Source organism: Vulpes vulpes, unplaced genomic scaffold (assembly GCF_048418805.1).
Source record: "Vulpes vulpes isolate BD-2025 unplaced genomic scaffold, VulVul3 Bu000000642, whole genome shotgun sequence".
In the NCBI taxonomy this organism is placed as follows: Eukaryota; Metazoa; Chordata; class Mammalia; order Carnivora; family Canidae; genus Vulpes; species Vulpes vulpes.
Genome location: NW_027325668.1, coordinates 91,158 through 117,223, shown reverse-complemented (window position 1 = coordinate 117,223; position 26,066 = coordinate 91,158). Strand labels below are relative to the sequence as shown.

Below are 26,066 nucleotides of genomic sequence, written 5' to 3'. Positions count from 1 at the left end.
AAGAAGTCTGAGGATCTAATGTGAAACATGGTAACTATAGACAACAACACTGTTACATAATTGAAAATTGCTAAGACATTAGAATTTAAATATTCTCACCAAAAACAAAACAAAACAAAACTATCATACCTCAGGGATAAATTATTAACATTTTTGTGGGCTTCATTCCAGGTTTAATTTTGTATATATACATATATGCATATGCACACATGTGTATATCTTGTTATATATATATATAATTTAAGGACCCTTTGTCATCTTATAGATCATGAACAGTTTCTTAATCATTTAGTAGTCTTCTATAATGCCATTTTAATAGCTATATATTTTTCCAGTACATGTGTGTATATGTGTACATGTGTACTATTAATTTAATAATTTCTCTGTGTTGGGTATTTACATCACTGTCAACATTTCACTACTATAAAAATGTTGTATTAAGCATACTTGAGGTGAACGTGAACATATCTGTAAATTCTTCTTGTGAGGAGTCCCTAGAAGTCTAATTGTTACATATGATATTTTGCACAGTTTTCTGATTTCTAATATACATTGGTATTTATATTCCTAAATCACACTACAGAAAAATTTGAACTTTTTTTCAAACCAGCTGTTAAACATGAGTGTCAATTTCTTCACGCTCTTGTGAACAATGGGCACAATTAAAACTGTTTTAAACAACAACAAAACAAAATTTAAAAACTAAGGGAGAGTTTGCCCATTTACACTTTTCTTTTCTTTTTTTTTTCTTCCATTTACACTTTTCAAACAAATTCCTACTGGCACATATATCTTTTTCTTTATATATAGTACATAAATCTCTATAGTATATCTCTATTCTCTCTCTCTCTCTTTTAAATATTTTATTTATGTATTTATGAGACACACACACAGAGAGAGAGAGGCAGAGACACAGGCAGAGGGAGAAGCAGGCTCCAGGCAGGGAGCCTGACATCGACTCCCTCCCGGGTCTCCAGGATCACACCCTGGGCTGAAGGAGGCACTAAACCGCTGAGCCACCCAGGCTGCCCTCTATTTTTATCTTTGTCTCTGTATATTTAATATGTATTCTTATATAACTATTCCTCATTGATGAACCACCTAAGCTCCTTACTCTGAAGTCCTAGGCATATATATAGGTTCCTGTGTTCCACATATTGGTTTCTGGGCTTTCAGTGACTCCGGGTCACCAAAATTTTCTACAATTGTCTGGTGAATTAAGTGGAAGGTATTTCATGAAAGAAAGGTGTGGGATGAAGATGAGAGTGGAAAGGAAGGCTGGTGGAAAAATCTTAGAAGGTGCAAAATTTGGAAGCCACAGGGTTTGTGGCTGCTAGGGAGACTTTAAGTGGAAAAAAAGGTTTATTTGGAGAATAAACCTCTGCAGAGAAGTGGTTCTGATGGAAGCAAAATTGCTAATTCACTCCTGAGCAGAACTCCCCAGACTCAGAGTTAACTAAAGAAAGAAAGAAAAAAAGTTCTACATCTGCTTGCATAAAATTATTTATAACTCAAAGTAGTGTTTGGAATTTCACCAAGAAAAAAATTATTATGGTTAGCGTGTACCCAATTTTCCAATACAAATAAACAGAAAGGGTTTGAGGTTATTAATCAATCATGTGTTGATACAGGTAAGTTTATGCTTATTGTTTTTTCCCCCTCACAAACATAAACTAAGTTACTCTGCAAAAAGAAAAATTGTGATTTGCTCTGAGTTTGCTTCTTGGAATGTGGATTACAGAGATATGTATTCTAATTATTCCCAGTGTAGGGATCTGAGGAAATTTACTGGACACTGGGAAGGAAAGCACCAGCATTGTAAGAAAATTGGAGAGTGATATTGTCGTTTCCAGAATTAACATGTCTTATTTCAAAACTGCCCTTAAATTTGTTGGTATGGGGGAAAAAAAAGAGAGAGAGAGAAAACAGCATCTTCTCTGAGGTTCTAGATACCTGGTCCTGTCACTCAAAATACAGGTAATTATAATTATAATTTGAGAAAGTTAAATGACCTGGACTTCCTGGTAAGGCCTGTTTATCATTTGTAATAAGCATTCTATGGAAAGACGTCGTCCAATATTATATCAATGGATTTTTTTGTCTATTCCTGCTATTTCAAACAGCAGTTCTAATTCTTAATGGTGTTACAGAGAAAACAAAAGTCCCTTCCCATAAACAAGAAATTTTCAACCTGATTTTTAAGCGGACTGCTAATTGGAATATAAAGCATATTAAAATATGATGGGGACTCCAAGTGCCAGGAAAGACCAAAAGGGGGGCAAACTATGGGTTTATACATCAAATCTCAGGACACATCTTCAGCAAAAATCAAGGTCTCTGTGTATTTATGTGTGGTTTGAACAAGAAGACATCATACTAATTCAGAGCATAACTTTTTACTGGACGAAGACAAGTAATTTCTTTTTCAGTCATTAACCAAATAATAAATTATTTAAATAGGAGGTATTTAGATCCTGTTCACAGGTATGTATGTAGAGACTACCTATTTGAAAACAAGCCCTTTTTTGTGGGTTGAAAATCCTTTCAACCCACAAAAATAAGCCAATCTCAATATTCTAACTACTCTTTTGTCTTTTATGCTAGCTGTTTTGAGATATATTTCATTAAGGGGAGGATTTTTCTCAAATGGGTAAAATGAGTGAATAATGTTGGAAAGCAAGGGCAAAAGTAGCAATTATTTGAAAAAATGGCCTGTAGGGTGAATTAAATAGTTATATATATATAATAAAATGATCAATGATTTTTTGGAAAGAAAATTTTTCATTTTCTGATGTATGATTCTCTGTAATCTCTATTCCTAAAAGACTACACCTATAAATGGGGCTTCTGTGCCAGCAGCCAAACACTTTAGATTTCTTTTTTTTTTTTTTTTAAACTACAGGTCACAATCCAGAGTGTAAGTGTGAATGTGTGTGTGTGTGTGTGTGTGAGAGAGAGAGAGAGAGAGAGAGAGAGAGAGAGAGATGACAGAGACAGAAACAGAGATAGAGAAAGAGAGAGAGAGAGAGAGAGAGAGAGAGAGAGTGAGGTGAGAAGGGGTGGAAGGAGAAAGAGAAAATATTTTGTTGCATTCCCCTATACAATGCAGTGCATCTTTGTTCTTTATTTGATTGCTATTTTATTTTCCTCCTCTCCAGTACCACATCGCTTTTTGTTTCTTTTTTTCCTCTGGGTATCTATATGTCGGCATATCTAACAACACTTCTTCACATTTGAAAGATGAGAAAATTACTAAATCCGCAAGTCCTTATATCTCATATAGCATCTGGCTTATATGGTATCTAGCAAATGAACCTAAACACCTTTAAGAGCTTAATAGTCTCTTTTTCTCCTAAATTTTAAAATTATTTCACAGTAAAACATTTTGGTATTTGGGAATGCATTTTAAGCTTCCCGTTGAAAATCACTGAATGTATATCCATCACCTCTGTATAACAAACTAAGCCAGAATGTTTTATAATTACTATTAAAATGGAAATCCCTAAGAACTAAAAATTTGAGATTTCCTTCTGTAAAACTGATTAATTAAAATTTTGATCCTGAGTTTTCCTGATTTAATTTTTTCATAAATAGACAAATAGATATTTATATGGTCTGCCAACTTCAGCTTCAGTATCTAGGGGGAAAAAGTTGTCAGACAGGCATGTAATAATCATATTGGTCAATCTAGCTTGATTGCTTTCTTCCAGCAATGGGCAGTTGTAATTTCCTATCACATTTATAGTCAGTATATTTGAGAAAGGGCAAAATAGGTTAATGAAATCATTATAATTTCATTCAAATGATATATATTTTAAAAGCTCAATTAAAGAAACAGATACCAGGGCACCACATTTTATTTTGCCTTATGGAGACCACTTTGCTGTAGTACCTTTAAAAGATACTGAAAAAAAACACATTTACCAGTGCTGAAATGAATGTGAAGTCATTATCATTACTAAACATATCCATAAAGTAAATTTATTGTGAAAAGAGATGATGTGGTTTTTTTTTGAAATTCATTTGTTCTTTCATCTATCCAATGCATGTTTTATCAAATTCTTCTCCTTTTAAGATGGCATAACTGGTTTTAAAAGAGTACTCAGAAGTTAGACTAAGCCGGAATTTAACATCATTGCTTATTATTTGTTTGTTTTTAAGCAAGGTAATAAGTTTCTTTAATGATAAGTTTCTTTGTAAGATGGACATATTGATGTTACTATCCTCATTGTAATAAGGGAAAGAAATAAATATAAAATTACAGCGACTGATATACAAGATGTTAATAAATTTTATTATCATTTTTATTGTTATTATTATGTTGCAGCCTTTAGAGCTGTGGAACAGGTAGAGTTGAATAGTATATTCCCTTCCCCTCAGCTTACTGGTGTCCAGGTAAGAAAGCAGAGAGATAATATTAATATGGTAATATTGTGTCAAGATATGACCTAAACACACTTTATCTAAATTAACTCACTTATATTGTCAATGATTGTATGAGGTGAAATTTGTGGGTGTCCCCATTGTACAGACAAAGAAATAGTATCTCCAAGTTATACAGCTAGTTAAAGCTGAGTTGGGGGGCAACTGAGTGGCTAGGGGTGCCTGAGTGGCTCAGTTGGTTAAGCGTCTGCCTTCAGCCCAGGTCATGATCTCAGGGTTGGGATGGAACCCTGCATTAGTCTCCTTGTCCAGCAGGGAGTCTGCTTCTCCCTCTCTCTCTCCTTCTGCCTCTGCCTACCACTCCTCCTGCTTGTGCTCTCTCTCTCTCTCTCTCTCTCTGTCAAATAATTAAATAAATAAATAAATAAAGTCTTTAAAAAATGCTGAGTTGGTATATGAATCTAGGCAGTCTGGATTCAGAGTCATTGTCTTTGTGTTTGTTTAATCCTTAACATTATAACTGTATGCTTCCTAATTCATACTACCTATGAACCCTTGATTCTTTGGATTAGAACAATACCTAGAAAAATCTGAGATACTTCAGAATCTTTCTATCAGTACTCTATTCATGGCTATGAAATCTCAGGTAATAACCATAATTTCTTCCCATAAAAGAAAGAGAAATGGCTGTCCCCAACCACATTCAGTGTTTTTCTTCTAGTTATAACTCAGCCATCAGGATATCGGTCTCTGCACACAAAATAACCCAAATTTCCAGAGTGAAAAGGAATTTCTCCATATTTTACAATTATTCTAACATCCCTTGCCCAAGATAAGCAAAATCCATAAGGGCATTCGGCCATGACCTTTCCCCCAAACACTACTGCTCCTTCTGGCACAAATAATCCATGTTCTTCACCCAAGTCATTTATTGCACATTTGCTCTGGACCCAGCAGCAGGAAGATAATGAGAGAAATTCAACGCTACTATCCCCACCTTCTGGAAGCTTACAACCTTTTTAAACAAATATGCAACCATAATGTATGACCTCATTATGGCATCATGAAAAAAGAATAATATCTATGTCCAAAACAAACTTGCATATATGTAAAATGGCACTTGGTTATAAATACAGTGCGTTCTGCTTATTTTAGAATTATTTTCTGCCCTCACTCAATGATAAAGAATCCAGACATTTTTCATTTCCATAGTGTGGCAGGGGAGGCATAATTCCTATTTCATCCTTATGGAGACAATGTATTTTCTGGGGAATTCCAGGTTTATGGGAGTATATTTTGACTTTAAAAGAAAATTGTTTCTCTCTTGGCAACACTTTAGACACCAAATATGTAGATTTTCTACACCAAGAAATTCTCCAATTTTCTGCAGATACCAATTACATGTCCTACAATTTATTTTAATTCCGTTACTAACTACCCAGGATCAGTATGCAGACCCCAATGATTAAAGCTTCAGACTGTCCCACCTCAAACACCAATCACAAGTAGTGGGTCCCCAGGTTACCCACATTTTTGCTGGAATTGGCTACAAATCAGAGATTCTTTTTTAAAAATAATTTATTTATTTATTTGTTTGTTTGTTTGTTTTAGAGAGAGCACACATACGCACAGGTGCCAAGGAACACTGTATATACTTTTTTTTCTTCCAAAAATATGTAGCTAAGTGCAAGAATAACATACATTTTACAAGTTTTAACTAGTCAAGCTAACAGTTTTCACAACATATCTTCTTCTAATATAATTACAAGGAAACATTTCATGTAGTGTGATTGTCACTAGAAAGATTCCAATTTAACTATAATAGCATTAGTGAGTAACAGGGCATGGAAATGAGCTGTACAAACTAGCACCATAAGGAAAAGATTTTATATCCACACTATTTAGAATGGGATCACTACTATCTTTGTGTCTCTGTGATTCCTAAGTTTCTCAGGTAAAAATAAACTTAACATAGTTAAACAAATAACATTTAAAATGAAAAATTCAAGTTTCTATTGAGTCAGAATTTGAGGCAAAGATACAATTAATGTTTCCTTTACCTACACTCTCCCCCATACACACATAACTAAAATCAATTAAGACCTATCGTCTCAATTGATAGTAAATTTCATATAGACTAAAATATGCTCATCCATTTTAAGCTATTCTTTTGTCTCAGATTTCCAGCACACTTGGTTACATACAGGTATAGATATAGATTAAGACTACATAAGGTATCTGCAATATAGGGACTTATGCAGATATGAACAAAGTGATGGAAGTAAATATTAATTGATTAATATTAATATTAATAATTAATTCTAATAACTTTTTGACGTATGACAAGGAGGTAATTCCCAAACTGGGAAACATTTTCATTATCTTTCCAACCCATGCATTCTGAGAGGTAGTTTTAATAACATATACCACTAATATAATACATTTGACTGTTTATTGATTGATTGATTTTTGTTTTATTTTATTTCTTTTTAAGTAGGCTCCACACCCAGCATGGAGCCCAACACAGGGCTGGAACTCACAACCCTGAGATCAAAACCTAAACTGAGATCAAAAGTAGGTCGCTTAACTGACTGAGCCACCCAGGTGCCCATAAGTTTGACTATAAAAAAAAAAATTAAGTATTGTTTCTCTAAATCAAACCATAATAATTGAAGGGTACTAAATTTCAGTCTGTAGTGAGCTATTAATTAAAGATGAACATATCTGTGTATTTCAACAGAGCAGAAGGTGTTGAATTTCAGGAAATTTGCAGGCCTAGGAGATATTTGCATTTTTAAAAGGAATCACAAGAAACACTATTGTATGAATTTTACACCCACGGATCTCCTAAATTTTAAAATGAAACCAATAATGTGTCTTGTTCCAAAAGTATGATTGACTTAATGTGTTGAAGTTTTTTGTTTTTAATATATATAGTTTTTCCATGACCAATTAGTTGATATACAATGGCCTGTGTCTTCTCCTACAGTATGTGATACATTTTTGGTGAACATGCACTATATTTGCTGCTTCCATAATAAATCTTCAAGTTATCTAACAGAAAGATGTTTATACAATGGGTACAGATGGTATAGACTGACAAATTTTTAGACATTACTTCTTAACACAGTGTCTTTTAACACAGCTTCTCTGGAATGTTGCATATAGGAATTCTAGTTAGAGAAAACATATGTAAACTATGTCTTATAATAAAAAGTAATTTTTTAATCTTTATATTTGTTGTTTAAAATGGGATTGCTAATGTCTCTGTTTCAGCCTTTATGCTAGTTTTATTTTTTGAGATGTAATTAACTACAATAAAGTCTAATTTATAGTTAGAATTTGGTAAGTTGTGACAATATATAAACCTGTGAAACAATTAATACAATCAGGATATTGAACCCATCTCCATAACCTACAAAAATTTGTGTCTTCCCTTGGTAATCACAGTTCCCAACCAAGCTACCTCCAATCTTTCCTAGGCAATAACTGATTTTATTTCTGACATCTTTTATTGGTTTGAATTTTCTAAAATTTTCTTTAGTTAGATCCTATAGTATATGCTTTTTTGTGTGTGTCTTATTTTTTTTAAGATTTTATTTATTCATGAGAGACACACACAGAGAGAGAGAGGCAGAGACATGAGCAGAGGGAGAAGCAGATTCCCTGGGGGGACCCTGATGTGGGACTTGATCCCAAGAACCCAGGATCATGACCTCACCCAAAGACAGATGCTCAACCGCTGAGCTACCCAAGTGCCCCTCAGTTTTAAGATATTATGAATAATAATATTATGAATATTATGAATAAAACTACAAACAATTTGCATATAAATCTTTGTATAGGTATTGCTTTTTTTTTCCTCTCAGGTATATGTCTCAGATAACACAGTAGTGTTATGTTTAACCATTCAAGGTTTAAATCTTACTATTTTTGTTTCCATTTTTCCATGTGTTCTTTGTTGCCTTTTTCTTCTCTTTAATTTATACTAATTGGATATTTTTATGAATTCACATATCACTTTTGTTCACCAATTAACTATAAATACTTATTTTAGTGATTGCAGGTTGATGGTATATATGTTTAACGTTTCAACACTTCAAGTAATATTAAACCATTTCATGTAAAGTGTGAGAACCTTATAATAGTATACTTCCATTTCTATCCTCATGGCCATTTGTTATTGTTGTCACACATTTATTTCCCCATATGTTATAAACTCCACACCACATTGTTATTATTTTTGCTTTAACGGTAAATAATCATTTTTTCCAGTTTAAAATTGTGGTAAAATATACATGATATATTAAAATTGACCATCTTGAGGGGATCCCTGGGTGTCTCAGTGGTTTAGTACCTGCCTTCGGTCCAGGGCAAGATCTCGGAGTCCTGGGATCAAGTCCTGCATCGGGCTCCCTGCAAGGAGCCTGCGTCTCCCTCTGCCTGTGTCTCTGCCTCTCTCTCTCTCACTCTCTCTCTCTGTGTGTCTGTCATGAATAAATAAATAAAATCTTAAAACACACACACATACACACCTCCCTGTTTATCTACAATGGCTGTGCAAATTTGCATTCTGATCAACAGTGCACAAGGGTTCCAATTTCCTGGAAAATATCCCATGTACAGTTGAAAAGAATGATTGTTGTTGGGTAGAGAACTCTATATATATGTTTGTTAGATGTAACTGGTTTAGTTGTGTGGTTCAAGTCCTCTATTTCCTTCTTCCCTCTCCAGAGAAATCTCTTCTGATTTTTCTAATCATTATTGAGAGTGAAGTATTAAAGCATCAAACTATTATTGCAAAACTATTTCTTTAAGGCTTCTTCCAAGAAGAAAGATTAGATTACCAAGGGAAGACAACCTTGCTTTATATATTTTGATTGTTATTAGGTATATAAATGTTTATAATTTTGTATCATGCCGTATGAACATTAATATATAATGTCCCTTAACTTTTATTACCTTTTTTTCATTTAAAGTTTATTTTTTCTAGTGTTACTATAGCCACCCTCTCCTCTTTTGGTTACTATTTGCAAGGGTTTTTTCCATCTTTTCACTTTCCACACGTTCGTGTCTTGGATCTAAAGTGAGTCTCTTATAGACAGCAGATAGTTTAACCATGTTTTAACCCATTCAGCCATTCTCTATGTTTGGATTGGAGAATTTAATCAATTTATATTTAATGTAATTACTGATAAAGACTTCTGTCATTTTGCTATTTGATTTACATCAAATATGTCTTATAGCTTTTTTGTCCCTAATTTCTTGCATTACCATATTCTTTCATGTTTAGTTGATTCTTTTAGTGAAACATTTAAAGTCCTGTCTAACCCCCTCTTGTGTGTATTCTAAAGCTATTTTCTTTGTGAATACTATGAGGATTATATTTAAAATTATACCTGAAACTATAATAATATGCTAATTTGAATTTGTCAATACTATATGAAAGCTCTGCTCCTTTATAGCTCTATCCCTATTCCTTTCAGGTGCTGATGTCACAAAATTACATCTTTATATGCTGTATATCCAAAACCGTAAGTTGATATTTTTTTAATTCACCAGTTTTTTTAAATTATGTAGAAAACAAAATGTGGAATTACAAACCAAACTTCCAATGATACTTTTAGACTAATAATAGTATTTTAAAAAGTTTTCATTTCTTATTCCTACAAAAAACAGAAAGTAAAGTTACCAACTATTGTTACAGTAATAATAGCTTTTGTAATTGCTTATATATTTATATTTCCTGAAATCCTTGTTTCTTCATACATCTTTCAGTTACCATCTATTATATTTTCCTTTTGACATTCAAGACTCTAGTATTTCTTGCAGAGCATGTGTAGTGGTAACAAATTCCCTCAGATTTTTATAAGACAAAAATCTTAATTTATGATATTTTTGAAGTACAATTTTGCTGGATATATTATTCTTGGTTTATACTTTTTCTTCTTTTAGAACTTGGAATATATCAGCTCACTTTCTTATGGCCTCCAAAATTTCTGGTGAGAAATCTGCTTATAATTTTAGTGAAGATCCCTTATATATGATAAGTCATTTTTCTTTTGTTACCTACAAGATTCTCTGGTTTTGGCTTTTGGCAGTTTGATTAAAATGGGTCTTGATGTGGGTCTTTGAGTTTATCCTGAATAGATTTGGTTGAGCCTCCTATACTGGCTTGAATAGTAATCTCCCAAAATATATATCCACTCAGAACCCATGCAGGTGACTTTATTTGAAAGTGGTGTCTTTGTAGATACAATCAAGTTAAGATGAAAACATAGTGGATTAAGGTGGAGCTTAAATCCAATATGACTGGTGTTCTCATAAGAAGAAAGAGATTCATAAACAAATCCAAAAGGAGAGCACCATGTAAAGACAAAGGCAGAGAGTGGAGTGATATATCTACAAGTCAAGTAATTTCAAGAATGGCCAGCAACCACCAGGAACAAGGAGAGAACCTCCGGTCACCACCAATCTTGTCAACACTTTAATTTGAACTTCCAATCTTCTGAATTAGGAGAAAATAAATTTTTGTTGTTTTAAGCTACCCAATTTTTAGTAGTTTGTTACAGTGGCCCTAAGAAACTAATAAAACTCCCCTTAGTCTTTAGATGCATAAGGTTGCAGCTGAATTTGGAACTTCAGTTGTAGACCTGTTGGAATGAATAAGTTTCTTTCACAAATTAGAATAGCAAATTAATGGAATCCTTATTTCCTAGTGATGAAGTTTAGGTAATGTGAGATTATATAGTGTCATGGTGTTTGAAAAATGTATGAAGAGTTTTAGGTTTATGTGGATGTAAACTCGGGGTCCTTGCTTTCTGTTGTCCTTTTAAGATACGTCAAGGGTTACTGTACAAAAAGAAGGACTTTCGAGAGACTGGAGACAAGGATAAAGAAGAAAAGATCTGAGAGCTATTTCTAAGGAGGAAAAAATGGCCTACCCCAATACTGATTCCCTCCCTTATGTTTTCCAGAAATATTTCAGGATTTCTATGAGCCATTGTCTGCTATAAGCTTATCACTCTTACTCTTCCCTAAAATACTTACTTATTATGACTATCTGATATAAATTCACCATAATATTTTAGTTTAAGGAAATAAGTTCATTTTTTATTGTATTATTATTGTCACTGTTACTATTTTCAATAACAAGCTGTCAATTTAATCGGGAGCAGATATGACTTAACACACTTGAGTAGAAAAGGTAACTCTAAGTTTCTACCAGCTATCTTGCTTTGTCTTTTTGCCAACAGAGATGTCCCAAGCAGAGATTGTTCCTTTAATCACAGTCCGTAATGGAAAGGCATATAAAGCATACAAACATATAGCTCCTGATTAAAAGTAAATGTGCTTAAAATTACTAAAAGTAATGTTTTATACCACTGAAGTTTGGGGGCTATTTGTTACCAAAGCAAATCTATCTAAAAACAGTCTTTAAAAATAAAAATGTAACAACTTTTACAAGACTAAGTTTAATGGTTGGCAGATGATTAATGGGTAAAATGAAATTTTGTAAATTTCTTCATCTTTCACAGCTTAGATGGAATATATATTGTTGTAATTGAAATATCACAAAAAATAAAAACTAGAACTATTACCATTTAATATTTCTTTCTTAATTCTCTCTCCTATTAGTAGCCTTAAGTAACATTTATTAGATTTAGCAAATGTGTATGCATTGTAATAGGACTTTATGGAAACTCATATCATGGTTTGGAATCACTTTCCACATTTATGATTTGGAATCATTTTCCACATTCATGATTTTTCACATCCTTGTGATGCGCTCTGCGCAATAAAATATAAGGGAAATCACAGTGGATCAGTTATGCATTTAGGCCTCAAGTGTTATTGAATACTTCTGCCTATTTTCTGGAACTCCTTCTATGACTATGAGAGAAAGCCAAAGATAGCTTATTGGAAGATGAGAGACAGGGGGGATGCTAGAGCCAGCTCTTATTGACTTGGAGGAGCCAATCATGTGTATCTTTTACGAACTTCACATTCAGCTAAATCACATCGTCGTTGCTAGACCAAAATTACCAAGGCTGAACACTGATCTGCCTTTCTGAGTCAAAATGTTTTCTCAGTGTTATCTCTTTGTATTGGGGTCTTAATTCGGTAAATTTTTTCAACATTTGAAATCACTGAGTTTCTGAAATCTCTATTTTATTTTTTATTCCTACTTGCAAACTGGCCACTTTTTTTCAGTTTGCCTCTTTTTTTCAAAATACGTTTCTTAAAGAAATCACCCCAAACTGAAACATACTACCAATGCCAATCTTTAGATCTAAACATTTCTTAGTTATCCAGTCTTCCTTGTAAATTACTTCAAAAAACAATTTTATCAAATATTTCACCAATGCAGTCTTTAACTTCTGATTAACGTTGTCTTTTACAATCTGGAGAATTTATAAGCCAATGCCACATACTTTATTTTTTAAGGCACCACTTTACTTTTGATACTATCAACTGGGAGGTTTGTCTCAACATTATACTCCATCAAGAATATAATTTGGTGACGATTCTACTGTCTGCAGTGAGATGTAGATTGCTGTGGTAGTGAAAGGGGACATTGCAAATTATGTCCTACTTCTTAGAGGTTTCTACTCTAAGAAGCACATGACTTCATATAATGTGTGGAGTGGCAAAGAATAATACTATCATTTTCCCAAAAAGGGGGAAAGCAAAAATCTACAATAACATTAATGATTACTACGGTAGCTATTAAAAGAAGAAATAATAGAATATCACATATACCAGATCTAAAGAATGACATGATTTGAGGAAGAAAGACATGTGGCTATTTGTTTTGGTGTACAATGATATAATCACATGCAGAGTGCAGAGTGCAATATTGGATGTGAAAAGAGAGCCAGCATCTGGATGCTGCACAGAAACAGTATCAATGACCAGTTAGTCTTAACAAGAGCAGCAGGGTGAAGAAAAGAAAACTACAGCAATATTCATATGAGTAACTACATGTCCTATTCCATTTTGGCACGGAAGGCGGCTCAGAATATCAAGATAACAAAAAGTAAAAGATGTATGCCTCAGTTTCATTCTTGGGATAGCTATCTGGCTAGTTTTGTGGGAAAGAAGGAGGCAAGCATTAAAACGAATATGAAACTGAAGCTTTAAAGTTGGCCAAATTTTTGTTTATAATTGAAATGACCATAAAATTGGAAATGTGCACAAGACAGGCACTACTGTGGAATTAGAAGGGAGATTTTAAAATATTGCTGAAGGCAGTGTTTGTACACAAACAAAATAGGCACAGCCATTTCTTATTATTGGTGGGTAGTTATATTCTATAAAGTGACCACACATGCCAAAATAGCAAATACAGAACCACTTTTCCTAAGGATAATGCAGGGATATATTCCTGAGAACTGATCACAACATCTTTATCAACTGATCAATATATAACTTTGTTTTATGTTTCTCTTTAAAAATACTTTCTTTAATATATATTGTTGATTGATTAACTTTGAATTAATGGCAAATAGCACTATAACTCTTGTCTGAATGCAGCTTACCACATGTATTTTCTTTGTAAGACACATTGTACACTTTTGCACATAGGAACACTAGACAGCACTTCAGCATGATATTGGAGACCAAAAGAAGCTAAATCAACGATAAAAAGCTTAAATATGTAAAAACAAAACAAAGAATAAAAACCAAAGTATGACACCAAATAGACTAAGGGATATGGCAGGAGGAAGGATTATTAAGTTGAGACTATTTCACTTACAGGTGAGAAATGTCGACCGTACCTTGATTCTAAGTTTTCGTAAAAATGCAAAAGTCTAAGACTCTAAGAAGTGTTGTGAGAACAGAGCAAATAAGATATTTCTGTGGTTGGAGTAGTGAGTTCTAGTTTGGAGTTCGAGAAGAACTTTTCAAAGTTCTTTTCAAGAATAATTTTGAATAAATAATAAATGTATACATATATATTTGTATGCAAATGTATTTATAATTGTAAGAAATCATGAAACGTCAGGAATATAAAAAATGAGCTATCTCTCTTACTCAAGTCCTCCTACTATTCAGAACTCCTTATTGGATGACACATAGTGTTACAAAGAGGGAAGGAATCTAGAAGGACATGGCATTTGAACAGGGCTTTAATAGGTCTTCTGGATTTGGAGAAATGAAGATGCATTATCAGTGCATTTATAGAGACAGTATGAGAAAATCTCGATTGAGGGGATCCCTGGGTGGCTCATTGGTTTAGGACCTGCCTTTGGCCCAGGGCGTGATCCTGGAGTCCCGGGATCGAGTCCCACCTTGGGCTCCCTGCAGGGAGCCTGCTTCTCCCTCTGCCTGTGTCTCTGCCTCTCTCTCTCTCTCTCTCTCTGTGTCTCTCATGAATAAATAAATAAAATATTAAAAAAAAGAAAATTGCCAATTATAGATTTAGTGAGAAGTTCCAAGTTACATGATCATATTACAATTCTCTTTTGAATCATGAGTTAAATATGCCAAGGAGTAGAAGTTATATCAGTGGATCTCAGAAGTGTATTCTTAATTTCCCTTCACTGTTAAAATTGTTCCTTAATATCCCACGAAAATCTTTACCTATTAATTTCATCCTAGTGACTTATTTTAGTACAAAAAGGATTATATAAGACTACAAGAAAGCCAAATCAAACAGTAAAAAGAAATTAATGAAATACAACCTTGTTTGAATTTAACTGTTATTTCTGATAGTTTCAAAAACCTTTGGGGTTTTAAACAAACTCAACTGAAATAGTTCTACAGTCCCATGAAGTAGGTGCAGGCATTATAATCTCTATATTACAGCTGGGAACCTTGAGGCACAAAGCCATTTAAGCGATGTCTGAGGTCACTGAGCAAGTAAGTCACTGGTGAGGCCAATAATAGAATCCCAATTGTTCAGCTAGTTCTTTGTTCAGAAGACCATATTGGTTTTTTTATTACGCCAAGGATAAAATTTAGCTTTATATCAGAGGATATTTCTTCTTACATGCCAACCAAAAAATCAACATTTAAAAAAATCATTAAATGGGGATCCCTGCGTGGCGCAGTGGTTTGGTGCCTGCCTTTGGCCCAGGGCGCAATCCTGGAGACCCGGGATCGAATCCCACATCAGGCTCCCAGTGCATGGAGCCTGCTTCTCCCTCTGCCTGTGTCTCTGCCTCTCTCTCTCTCTCTCTGTGACTATCATAAATAAATAAAAATTAAAAAAATTAAAAATAAAATAAAATAAAATAAAAAAATAAAATATAAAAAAATCATTAAATGGATATTAAATCAAATCATATTTCATGCTTGAGATTTTCAAGTTACTCTCAGAAAAGTGTTTTCTTGTTGTTTAAGAGGAAAATACCCATACATAGTTTTTTGTTGTCATCATCTCAATTCATAAAACTTTTCTCCCTCCCCTAAATATTTAATGACTCTATTTAACTATGAGTATGTTCTGGTTTCTGCACAAGAAAATGCAAGCCATAGTAATTGGCTTTGCCTTCAGACAGCTGAGTCAGCAAGAAATCAGAGAGCCTATAGAAACCTTTTTATTTCCTATCAGTTTTTCAGAGTTTTAAGCCATTGAAATATATTGAAAAAAATCTGGGAGGGAACTAAACCATGCAAATTAACCTTACATCTGCTTTATACAACTCTTGAACCTCCAGATTTGTAATTCCTTATCTGTGGCTGCTCAAACAATTTTCTGGTTCATAACGCTGTCTGTGCCATGGTAGGAAAGGAAAGTGGATTATAGTCTGAAGCACATGTTTGTCTCAAAGTGCTTCTATTCTTCCAGTCATGAAGAGAATCTTTTTCCCCTCTTGTGGGAATCCTCGAGAGCTAGAAATTCTATGTTTTAAGTTTCATATCTACGCATATGGATTTTGTGGAAATGATTTTATAAAGTTCAAAATTGTTAAATATATTAAAAGAAATATATGCTCCTACACTCTAAAAAAGGACTATAGATATATTTATCTCTCTTTATACACTATATGCCTATCACATATAAACTCATATAGACATACATTTACACAAATGTAACATAGGCCATTTTAGAATTACAAGCAATTATAATATTAGATAGCATTTACTAAGAAATCACCTTTTACCAGACACTCTGTGAAAGTTTTTGTATATAATATCTTATTTGTCCTCATTACATTACAGAGTGACTATTATTATTACTTTGACTTACTTAACAAGGAAACTGAGACACTGAGAGCATATGTCAATTGTCCAAAGTTACACAGCTTTTACGTGGGACAACAGTGTTGGAAACACAGGTGGTTTATTTTTCCTACACTGCGTGTGAATAGAAATTATTTGTGGACATGTGAGTAAAATAAAAATGTAAAGTCTAGAGGTTTAGTCAAAATTGACTAGATTCATAAACTAAGATCTAGAAAAGAGAAATGTCTTCCATAGGTTGTACAGTCAGTCACCCAGGTCCCAAATCTGGAAAATGGCTCCGACAGCATTGCATTATTGCTCTCACAGTTGTCATAATGAAATGATGTCATAAATTGCAAAACAGGTAGGAACTATCTTTTATATAGATAGCCATTTTTTTACATTTTTCCGGCTGAGATAATTTTTAAAATTAGGTAGATGAAATATTTTCCACTTGTTTAGTTTTCTGTTAATGTTTATAAGACAATTGCAAAGGATATATATATATATATATATAGGGATTTCCACTTTCCTATGGCTAGTGTTCAACAACTTTTCTCTACAGCCATTTATTATTCAAACTCCTCCATAAATGTCACAGAAATAGCTTAAGACACTCGGATATCTGAAATGCTACCATCAGTGCAACATCTTAGTATTTATCTTAGGGTAATCTTTTTTGGTAGGTTTTACACTCTTTACTCTTCCCTTTCTCCTCTGAGTTTGTCTCCATGTTATTCTGGTCACACCTACGACTTTTAAATGTGCTTCCTCTCACTTCTGTGTGAACAGTTCTTTAACAAATATTGATGTTCTTAATTTTTATTCTATAGCCTACTATTCTTAGTATAAACCACCCCATGGTGGAGGGTGATCATATTTCCCATAATAAACATATTTGGATAATTCTGTATGTGAATGACATGCACACACATACACAACAGAGGACAGTGACCTTCAAATTCCACTTGTTTACTGTACTTTCTCAACCATCCACAGTGAAGGGTACAAAACACATACCAATGATGGTCAGAGGTAGCCCCACAGGGATAGAACACCTATACTGAGGTCGAAAGCTCCAGAATGATTCAGTTATGTGACTGTATCTGGAATAATTTCTTGAAGTTCTATATTTTAGTAACTATCTTCATGTGGTACTATGTTGATAAAATTTCCTGCTAAAGGTTCATTAAAACAAAACAAAACAAAATGAGAAACCAGATTCAAAAGCTTCTCTGATCTCCCTTGGTTTCTGGAAGGACCTCACTTTCCCATTTAAGGCTGACTTGCTACAATTTAAAACTTTACTCTCAAACTCAACAGTACCATTTCCTCTCTCACCTTCCCAACTGTGTAGCACAGATTAGTCTTACCTTGAGCTAATGAAAGATGGAGTTAAGCAGAGAAAATTATGGTCTGTCTTTCCCAAACTTCCCTTCCCTCCTTTTGTGTACTGAGGCATGAGTTAAGAAAGGGAACTCCAATATTTTCTTACTCACTAGCGTGGGATTGTAGTCTTTTCTTTGCTTGATATAATTATTATATTCATGTCTATGAGCTCCAACAAACCATGACAAAGTATTTGTGTGCAGCTCCCCTCGGCATTTTTACATTTGTGGGTTTGGCCCCATCTCTCAGCTGACCCTTAGCTGATGAATTCCTTTAATGTTTAATGTCCCTTTTGCCCCTTCACTCCTCAAATCTGTAGGTGTCATGGCAAGGCTATATCCCCCAATTGTATTTGCCCTTCGAGGTCCCGTGGGACCCTGCAGAATGCTCCCCCTGTATCCTTGGAGAAGGTGTTTCTGCTCCTTCTCATGTCTGCAGCTTACCCATACGCACAGATACACACATTCTCTCCCCCCTCTCTTTCTTTTCTCTTTCCAATTCTCCTTCCTTCTGTTCATTTAGCACAGGAGAATTTCAGCAATCCTTGTTCCAAGCACATGTATAAACAAAGAATGAAAACTGTTTCCTCTTCTTGAAGCCTTTACCAAACTTTCAAAATAAAATTCATAGAGCCCCCTTCCATGTCCCCAAAGTGGGAAGGCTTTCCATGAACAGCAATCTCTGCAACATGTCAACCATAGTATTATTTTCCAATGTTCATTCTATAGTAATTGGTAGGGATGAATGAGCAGGGTTAACGTGTGTCCTTTCTCTAACCGGCACCTCTCAACAATTCCAATTTCCGGTGGGTCTCTGAATTTAGAATGTTAAGTACTTAAAACAAGGTCCCGTCAGCTTACACCATAAGTCCAGAATACAAGAAACCACCCACATTTTGTTACACTGGATCAAAGATGATTCATGGGAGAGAAAGCAGTGGTTGCAAAGGCCCTTAAGGGCCATTGTCTTCTGGCATCTTAACAAACTCTGACTTCATCTTTGACATTTAACTGCTGAAAGTTTTCAAGCCCTGTGTCATCTGCCCCACAACTGGCTAAGCTGATAAGAAAGGCTGGGTGCTCCCTCCTTTGGCACGAGTAGGAAGTTCCAACCATGCAAATCCCAGGCCCATTCATGGGAACATTCACTCAAGCAGATCCCCTAATTTCAAGAAAAGCCTAACTGGTCTCTTTTATCTGTTATCTCCAGGCTCTGCTTTTGGACCTGCTCGTGAGATAACCGTTTTTTTTTTTTTGTTTTGTTTTGTTTTTTTTTTAAGAAGGCTTCATTATGTGAGTAATAAACCTTACTGTATCCTCTCTCTCTGTTTTGTGGGGGTTTTTTTGTTTGTTTGTAAAAAATCACTTTTTGTTTAGGTATCCATGACATGTAACGTCATGTTGCTTTCAGGTGCACACATAATGATTCAATATTTGTATATATAATGAAATGATCATGATGCAGACTCCTGACCACACTCCTGCCAAGGAAGAGAACCTGCCCCTGAAGCAAGCCCGGGAATCATCCTTATGATGATCCTTTGAGAACGTACCTTGCAGAAACGTAGTAGGCCTGGAGGGAGCTGACTAGTTCCCGGTGAAGACGGCCGCCTTGGAGCACTCCCATCCCCAGCTGAGGAAGCTCGACGGGGCGTCAGTTGTCCAACGTGTCGTGGAGGCCAAGCATCTGGGCAGGCAGCCCCAACTGGTCGAGGGTCTGACTAGGGGCCCAGTCACCCCACAGTGCAGCACATCCCTGGACAATGGAGGGAGCCGGTCCTGTCACGGCAGGGAGGTGCCCCTGGAGATCTGGCTGGAAGCCCTGGAGGAGGCTCCCCACATCCAGGACCCGCCCCGTCATCCTGTGCCATGGAGCCGGCCGGCAGGTGCATGTGCTCTGCCTGCCCAGGCCTCCCCACGCAAGCAGCGCGGCCTCCCTGAGGAGAACACACACGCCGCGAGGACCCGCCAGATCTGGCGTCTTCGGCCCACGGCCCAGACCCGGGCGCTCTCCCCCGGACCGCCAGGAGCGTCTCGTGTGTCGACGAGACCCAGGACAGGCGGCGGCTCACGTCTAGGACACCGCCGAGGAGGGGCGCTGCGTGCGGCCAGCGTGCGTGACGTGCGTGCGTGACGTGCGCCTGACGTCCGGTACGCCGTGCGCAATGAGGTCACGCGGATGCCCCCCGCGGAGCGCTGAGGGTGCGGCCGGGGTGTCGCCCCTGTGTCCTCTGCGGAGGGCTGAGAACCCAGCCGAGTGGTGGGGGCGTCTGTGGGCCCCAGCTGGAGCGGGGCCGCGTCGCGGACGAGGCCCAGGAGCGCGTCCCCGTGTGTGTGACGGAAGCCGACCCGCTCTTCAGCGAGGCCCAGGCCTCCGTCCAGGCGGCGAGGCCTCTGCCGCGAGCACGTGGGAGCCCTGCAGGCCCTGCCCGGAGACCCCGTGGACAGGCCTCGCCGCAGCCGGGGACAAAGGCTGCAGGACGGCGTCCAGCTCTGGGGAACGTCCTGGACCAGCTGCAGGCGGCCTCGGGAAGGGGAAGTCGGCCCGGGCGGAGCTGCGGTGGCCCCGGGGCCTGGCGCACGGCGGCCGCGGACCCTCCACGCCCTCAACCACGTGGCGCTGCCCCTGTCGGGTGTGGGCCGGGTCCGTGCCAGCCGCTGTGCAGCGCTCAAGCTCGACGTCCTGCCCTGGATCCTGATTCCAGGACGTCAGAGGCCACAAACGCCTTCACAGCAGGTACTGATTGGGCCCGTGGGGGAGGGGACGGCGCACCACACCCTGCTGCTTCTTTTTCTTTTTTTCTTTTTCGTTTCTTCAGAGGGAAACTCAAACACCCTTTCTTTTCTTTCCTTTTCTTTTCTTATCTTTTCTTTTCTTTTTTTTCTTTTTTCTACCCTTTTTTTTTTTTTAATGCACCAAGATGTTCAATTGTGTGAATAGTTCAAATGGATTTTCTCATATGGGAAGAGGATGAAGCAGGTGCACATGTTCTTTGAACAGAGGTTAGAAGGTAGGAACTCCTGTGTGGGGTCCCATAAGCACCCCCAGCTACAGTAGTACCATGGGAATAATAAGTTGGATGTGGTGAAGACTGTGAGGAAAATAAAAAAATAAAAAACCACTTGAATTGAATGTGGCATAATCGGGCTTAATATCCTACCCAAAGTTGAGGTGGCACCAGTGTGGGGGTACATCCCACTCCCACGGGGTGAGTGAAACTGGCTCTGCACGGAGGCTGGCGAGGGACCACTACCACAGGCTCTGGCGGCGGCCGGTTCCTTCTTCTAATGCCTTTTTTGGTAACTTGGTTCTGCTGCCTACTGGCAGGCTTTCACGTGAGCTGCTGAAGGACGGTTTGTGCTTTGAACTGTGTCGCAGGGATCCCTGGGTGGCGCAGCCGTTTGGCGCCTGCCTTTGGCCCAGGGCGCAATCCTGGAGACCCGGGATGGAATCCCACATCAGGCTCCCGGTGCATGGAGCCTGCTTCTCCCTCCGCCTGTGTCTCTGCCTCTCTCTCTCTCTCTCTGTGACTATCATAAATAAATAAAAAAATTTTTAAAAATTAAAAAAAAAATAAATAAAGGTGATAATACTTTTGATTTGCATGATATCTTTTTTAACATGTCAAATGATTTAAAGGCTATTAAATCATTTATTTGTTCATATATGGAATCAGTTGCAGTCAAAAACATGAGATGAGTTACCATGGGAAAAAGAAAAAAATTAGGCTCTACTTCAGAGTATCAGCTGTTAGGGTTTGGGTGAGAGATGAGGATGCTGACTAAAAAGTTAATAAAGTGAAAAGCAGCTTTTCACATAGGGGATATGAAAATCCTTGAATCCTTTCATTTCAATTGAAATTGTCAATTGAATTTGTACAATTGTCTCCTGTTTGCAATGTATTAAAAATAATTTTAACCTGAGGAGAATATTTATAAGCTATAGAAAGGAACCATTTACATCATTTTGTTGTTGTTTTGCTTTGCTTTTGCTTTTTCTTTTATTTTAATTCTAGTTCCTCCTTTCTATCATGACTAATCTCTTATCACTTAGCTTCACTCACCTGTATTATAGACAAAGAAAATGGATGACAGCAGTTGGGTATCATTGCAGATGAGTATACTACAGGTGAATTTCATGAAATATATATATTATACACCAGTTTTGGTACTTTCAGTAATAGAACCCATATTGCACCGTATTTGTAGCAACTGAGGCTTATATTTAAATCATCAGTCTCTATTTTTTTTCTAAATTGCTTCTGTTTATTGATTAGGCAAATGTACCTTTTATTATTCATTGATTAATCCCAGAAATAAGAAGAAATACTTTTTTCATAATATTATATATCTTGGAATTCATTGATACACATTAAAGTTTAATTTGCTCTGGGATGGTTCTTCTATGGCTTGAGAAAATTGAGTTATTATCTAAAACATTTAAAAATTATTTTTAAAAAGATTTTATTTCTTTCAGAAAGAGAGAGATTGAGAATGAGAGAGAGAGAGGCAAAGAAACTCAAGTAGATTTGTGCTGAGCATGGAGCCCAATCATTGGTATTATGACCTGAACAGAAACCAAGAGTTGGACACTTAACTAGTCATCCAAGTAACCTAAAATTACTGACTTTTATATGGTCCCAATGAGATGAAAGTCAGATACAAACTTAGGAATTTTTCTAATTTTCCTTAGGTATTTATTCATAAGTCGAAGGTTTTCCTAGACATTTATCCATGTACCTTTTGTGTGTGTAAGAAAACTAGGAAGGAAGACTATTTTCTCCCTTTATGAGAATTTGGACTCTATAAGGCATCTGGTAAATATAAAAATGATACTTTCAAAAGCTTTAAGAATATGACGATTCCCAGTTGCCAAGAATTTTACTTCATTAGAGCACATAGCACCAGATAAAGTAAGGAGAGCCTTTATCCTGCTTAAAGCCTGGGACATTTATATTTATATATATATATATATATATATATATATATATATATATATATACACACACACACATACATACATATACATATATATATTACTTATAATACATATGTATAAAATATTATATGTACAATATAAAATATAAATATAAAAATAAAATAAACAAAATATAAAATATTATATGTATAATATTATATGTATAAAATACATATAATACATATGTATATGTATTTTATTGGAGTTCAATATGACAACATATAGCATAACACCCAGTGCTCATCCCATCAAGTGCCCCCCTCCGTGCCCATCACCCAGTCATCCCATCCCCCCGCCCACCTCCCCGTCCACTACCCCTTGTTTGATTCAAAGACTTAGGAGTCTCTCATGTTCTGTCACCTTCACTGATATTTCTCACTCGTTTTCTTTCCTTTCCCTTTTCACTATTTTTTATATTCCCCAAATGAATGAGACCATATAATGTTTGTCCTTCTCTGATTGACTGACTTAACTCAGCATAATACCCTCCAATTCCATCCATGTTGAAGCAAATGGTGGGTATTTGTCATTTCTAATGGCTGAGTCATATTCCATTGTATGCATATACCACATCTTCTTTTATCATTAATCTTTCAATGGACAACGAAGCTCCTTCCACAGTTTGACTATTGTGCACATTGCCACTATAAACGTTGGGGTGCAGGTGTCTCGGCTTTTCACTGCATCTGTATCTTTGGGGTAACTCCCCAGAAGGGAAATTGCTGGGATCTAGGGTAGCTCTATTTTTAACTCTTTGAGGAACCTCCACACTGTTTTCCAAAGTGGCTGTGCCAGCTCACACTTTCAAAACAGTGCAAGAGGGTTCCCCTTTCTCCACATCGTCTCCAACATTTCTTGTATCCTGTATTGTTAATTTTCACCATTCTCACTGGTATGAGGTGGTATCTCATTGTGGTTTTGATTTGTATTTCCCTGATGGCAAGTGATGCAGAGCATTTTCCCATGTGCTTGTTGGCCATGTGTAGGTCTTCTTTGGTGAAATGTCTGTTCATGTCTTTTGCCCATTTCATGATTGGATTCTTTGTTTCTTTGGTGTTGAATTTAATAACTTCTTTATAGATCTTGGATAGTAGCCCTTTATCTGATAGGTCACTTGCAAATATCTTCTCCCATTCTGTAGGTTGTCTATTATTTTGTTGAATATTTCTTTTGCTGTGCAGAAGCTTTTTATCTTGATTAAAATTGTTCATTTTTGCTTTTGTTTCCCTTGCCTTCATAGATTTATCTTGCACGAACTTGCTGCGGCCAAGTTAAAAAAGGTATTGCCTGTGTTATCCTCTAGGATTTTGAGGAATTCTCGCCTCACATTTAGATCTTTCATCCATTTTAAGTTTATCTTTGTGTATGGTGTAAAAGCATTGTCTAGTTTCATTCTTTTGCACGTGGCTGTCCAATTTTCCCAGCACCATTTATTGAAGAGTCTGTCCTTTTTCCTGTGGATATTCTTTCTGGTTTTGTCGAATATTGACCATAGAGTTGAGGGCCCATTTCTAGGTTCTCTCTTCTGTTCCATTGACCTATGTGTCTGTTTTTGTGCCAATACTACACTATCTTGAGGATCACAGCTTTGTAGTACAGCTTGAAACCCGGCATTGGGATGCCCCCAGCTCTGGTTTTCTTTTTCAATATTCCCCCGGCTGTCTTTTCTGATTCCATACAAATCTTAAGATGATTTTTTCCAACTCTCTGAAGAAAGTCCGTGGTATTTTGATAGGGATTGCATTGAATGTGTAAATTTCCCTGGGTAGCATTGACATTTTCACAGTATTAATTCTGCCAATCCATGAGCATGGAATATTTTGCCATCTCTTTGTGTCTTCCTCAAATTCTTTCAGAAGTGTTCTGTAGTTTTTAGGGCATAGATCCCTTACCACTTTGGTTAGGTTTATTCCTAGGTATCTTATGCTATTGAGTGCAAGTGTAAATGGGATTGACTCCTTAATTTCTCTTTCTTCAGTCTCATTGATAGTGTAGAGAAATGCCACTGATTGCTATGCATTGATGTTTGTCTCCTGCCACATTACTGAATTGCTGTATGAGTTCTAGCAATCTTGGGGTGGATCTTCTGGGTTTTCTGTGTACAGTAAGTATCATGTCGTCTGCAAAGAGGGAGAGTTTGACTTCTTTACCAATTTGAATGCCTTTGATTTCTTTTTGTTGTCTGATTGCTGAGGCTAGGACTTCTAGTACTATGTGTTGAATAGCCGTGGTGACAGTGGACATCCCTGTTGTGTTCCTGATCTTGTGGAAAGGCTCCCAGTGTTTTTCCATTGAATGATATTTGCTGTGGGCTTTTCATAGATGGCGTTTAAGATGCTGAGGAATGTGCCCTCTATCCCTACACTCTGCAGAGTTTTGATCAGGAATAGATGCTGTATTTTGTCAAATGCTTTCTCTGCATCTATTGAGGATCGTATGGTTCTTGTTTTTTCTCTTGTTGATATGATCAATCACATTGATAGCTTTATGAGTGTTGAACCAGCAGATAAATCCCACTTGGTCATGATGAACAATCCTTTTAATGTACTGTTGGATTATATTGGCTAGTATCTTGTTGAGAAATTTTGCATCTGAGTTCATCAGATATTGTTCTATAATTGTGCTTTTTGGTGGAGTCTTTGTCTGGTTTTGAAATTAAGGTGATGATGGTCTCATAGAATGAGTTTGGAAGTATTCCACCCCTTTCTATCATTCAGAACAGCTTTAGTAGAATAGGTATTGTTCCTTCTTTAAATGTTTGATAGAATTCCCCTGGGAAGCCATCTGGCCCTGGACTTTTCTGTCTTGGGAGGTTTTCGATGACTGCTTCAATTTCCTCCCTGGTTATTGTCTTATGCAGGTTTTCTATTTCTTCCCATTCTAGTTTTGGTAATTTGTGGTTTTCCAGAAACGCTTCCATTTCTTCTAGATTGCCTAAAATATTGGCATATGGCTGCTCATAATATGTTTTAAAAATCGTTTGTATTTCCGGTATGGTTGTAATCTCTCCTTTTTCATTCATGATTTTATTAATTAGAGCCTTTTTTCTTTTGTTTTTAATAAGGCTAGCTAAGGGTTTATCTATCTTATTAATTCTTTCAAAGAACCAACTCCTGGTTTTGTTGATCTGTTCTACAATTCTT

General features: G+C 36.5%; 1 long non-coding RNA gene across 5 annotated transcripts in view; it reads left to right on the top strand.

Moving 5' to 3' along the window:
• Window positions 1-19,186, top strand: part of LOC140596399 (uncharacterized) — a 39,471-nt gene extending 20,285 nt beyond the window's left edge. For 2 of the 5 annotated variants that reach the window (XR_011998384.1, XR_011998381.1), the window contains 3 exons: window positions 9,870-9,917; window positions 10,339-10,385; window positions 11,221-11,991. This is a non-coding gene — a long non-coding RNA (uncharacterized lncRNA). Of the gene's footprint in view, window positions 1-9,869; window positions 9,918-10,338; window positions 11,992-19,155 lie in introns of those variants that run through there. The other 3 variants (XR_011998383.1, XR_011998380.1, XR_011998382.1) reach the window with 2 other exon arrangements.
• The last annotated feature ends 6,880 nt before the right edge of the window (window positions 19,187-26,066 follow it).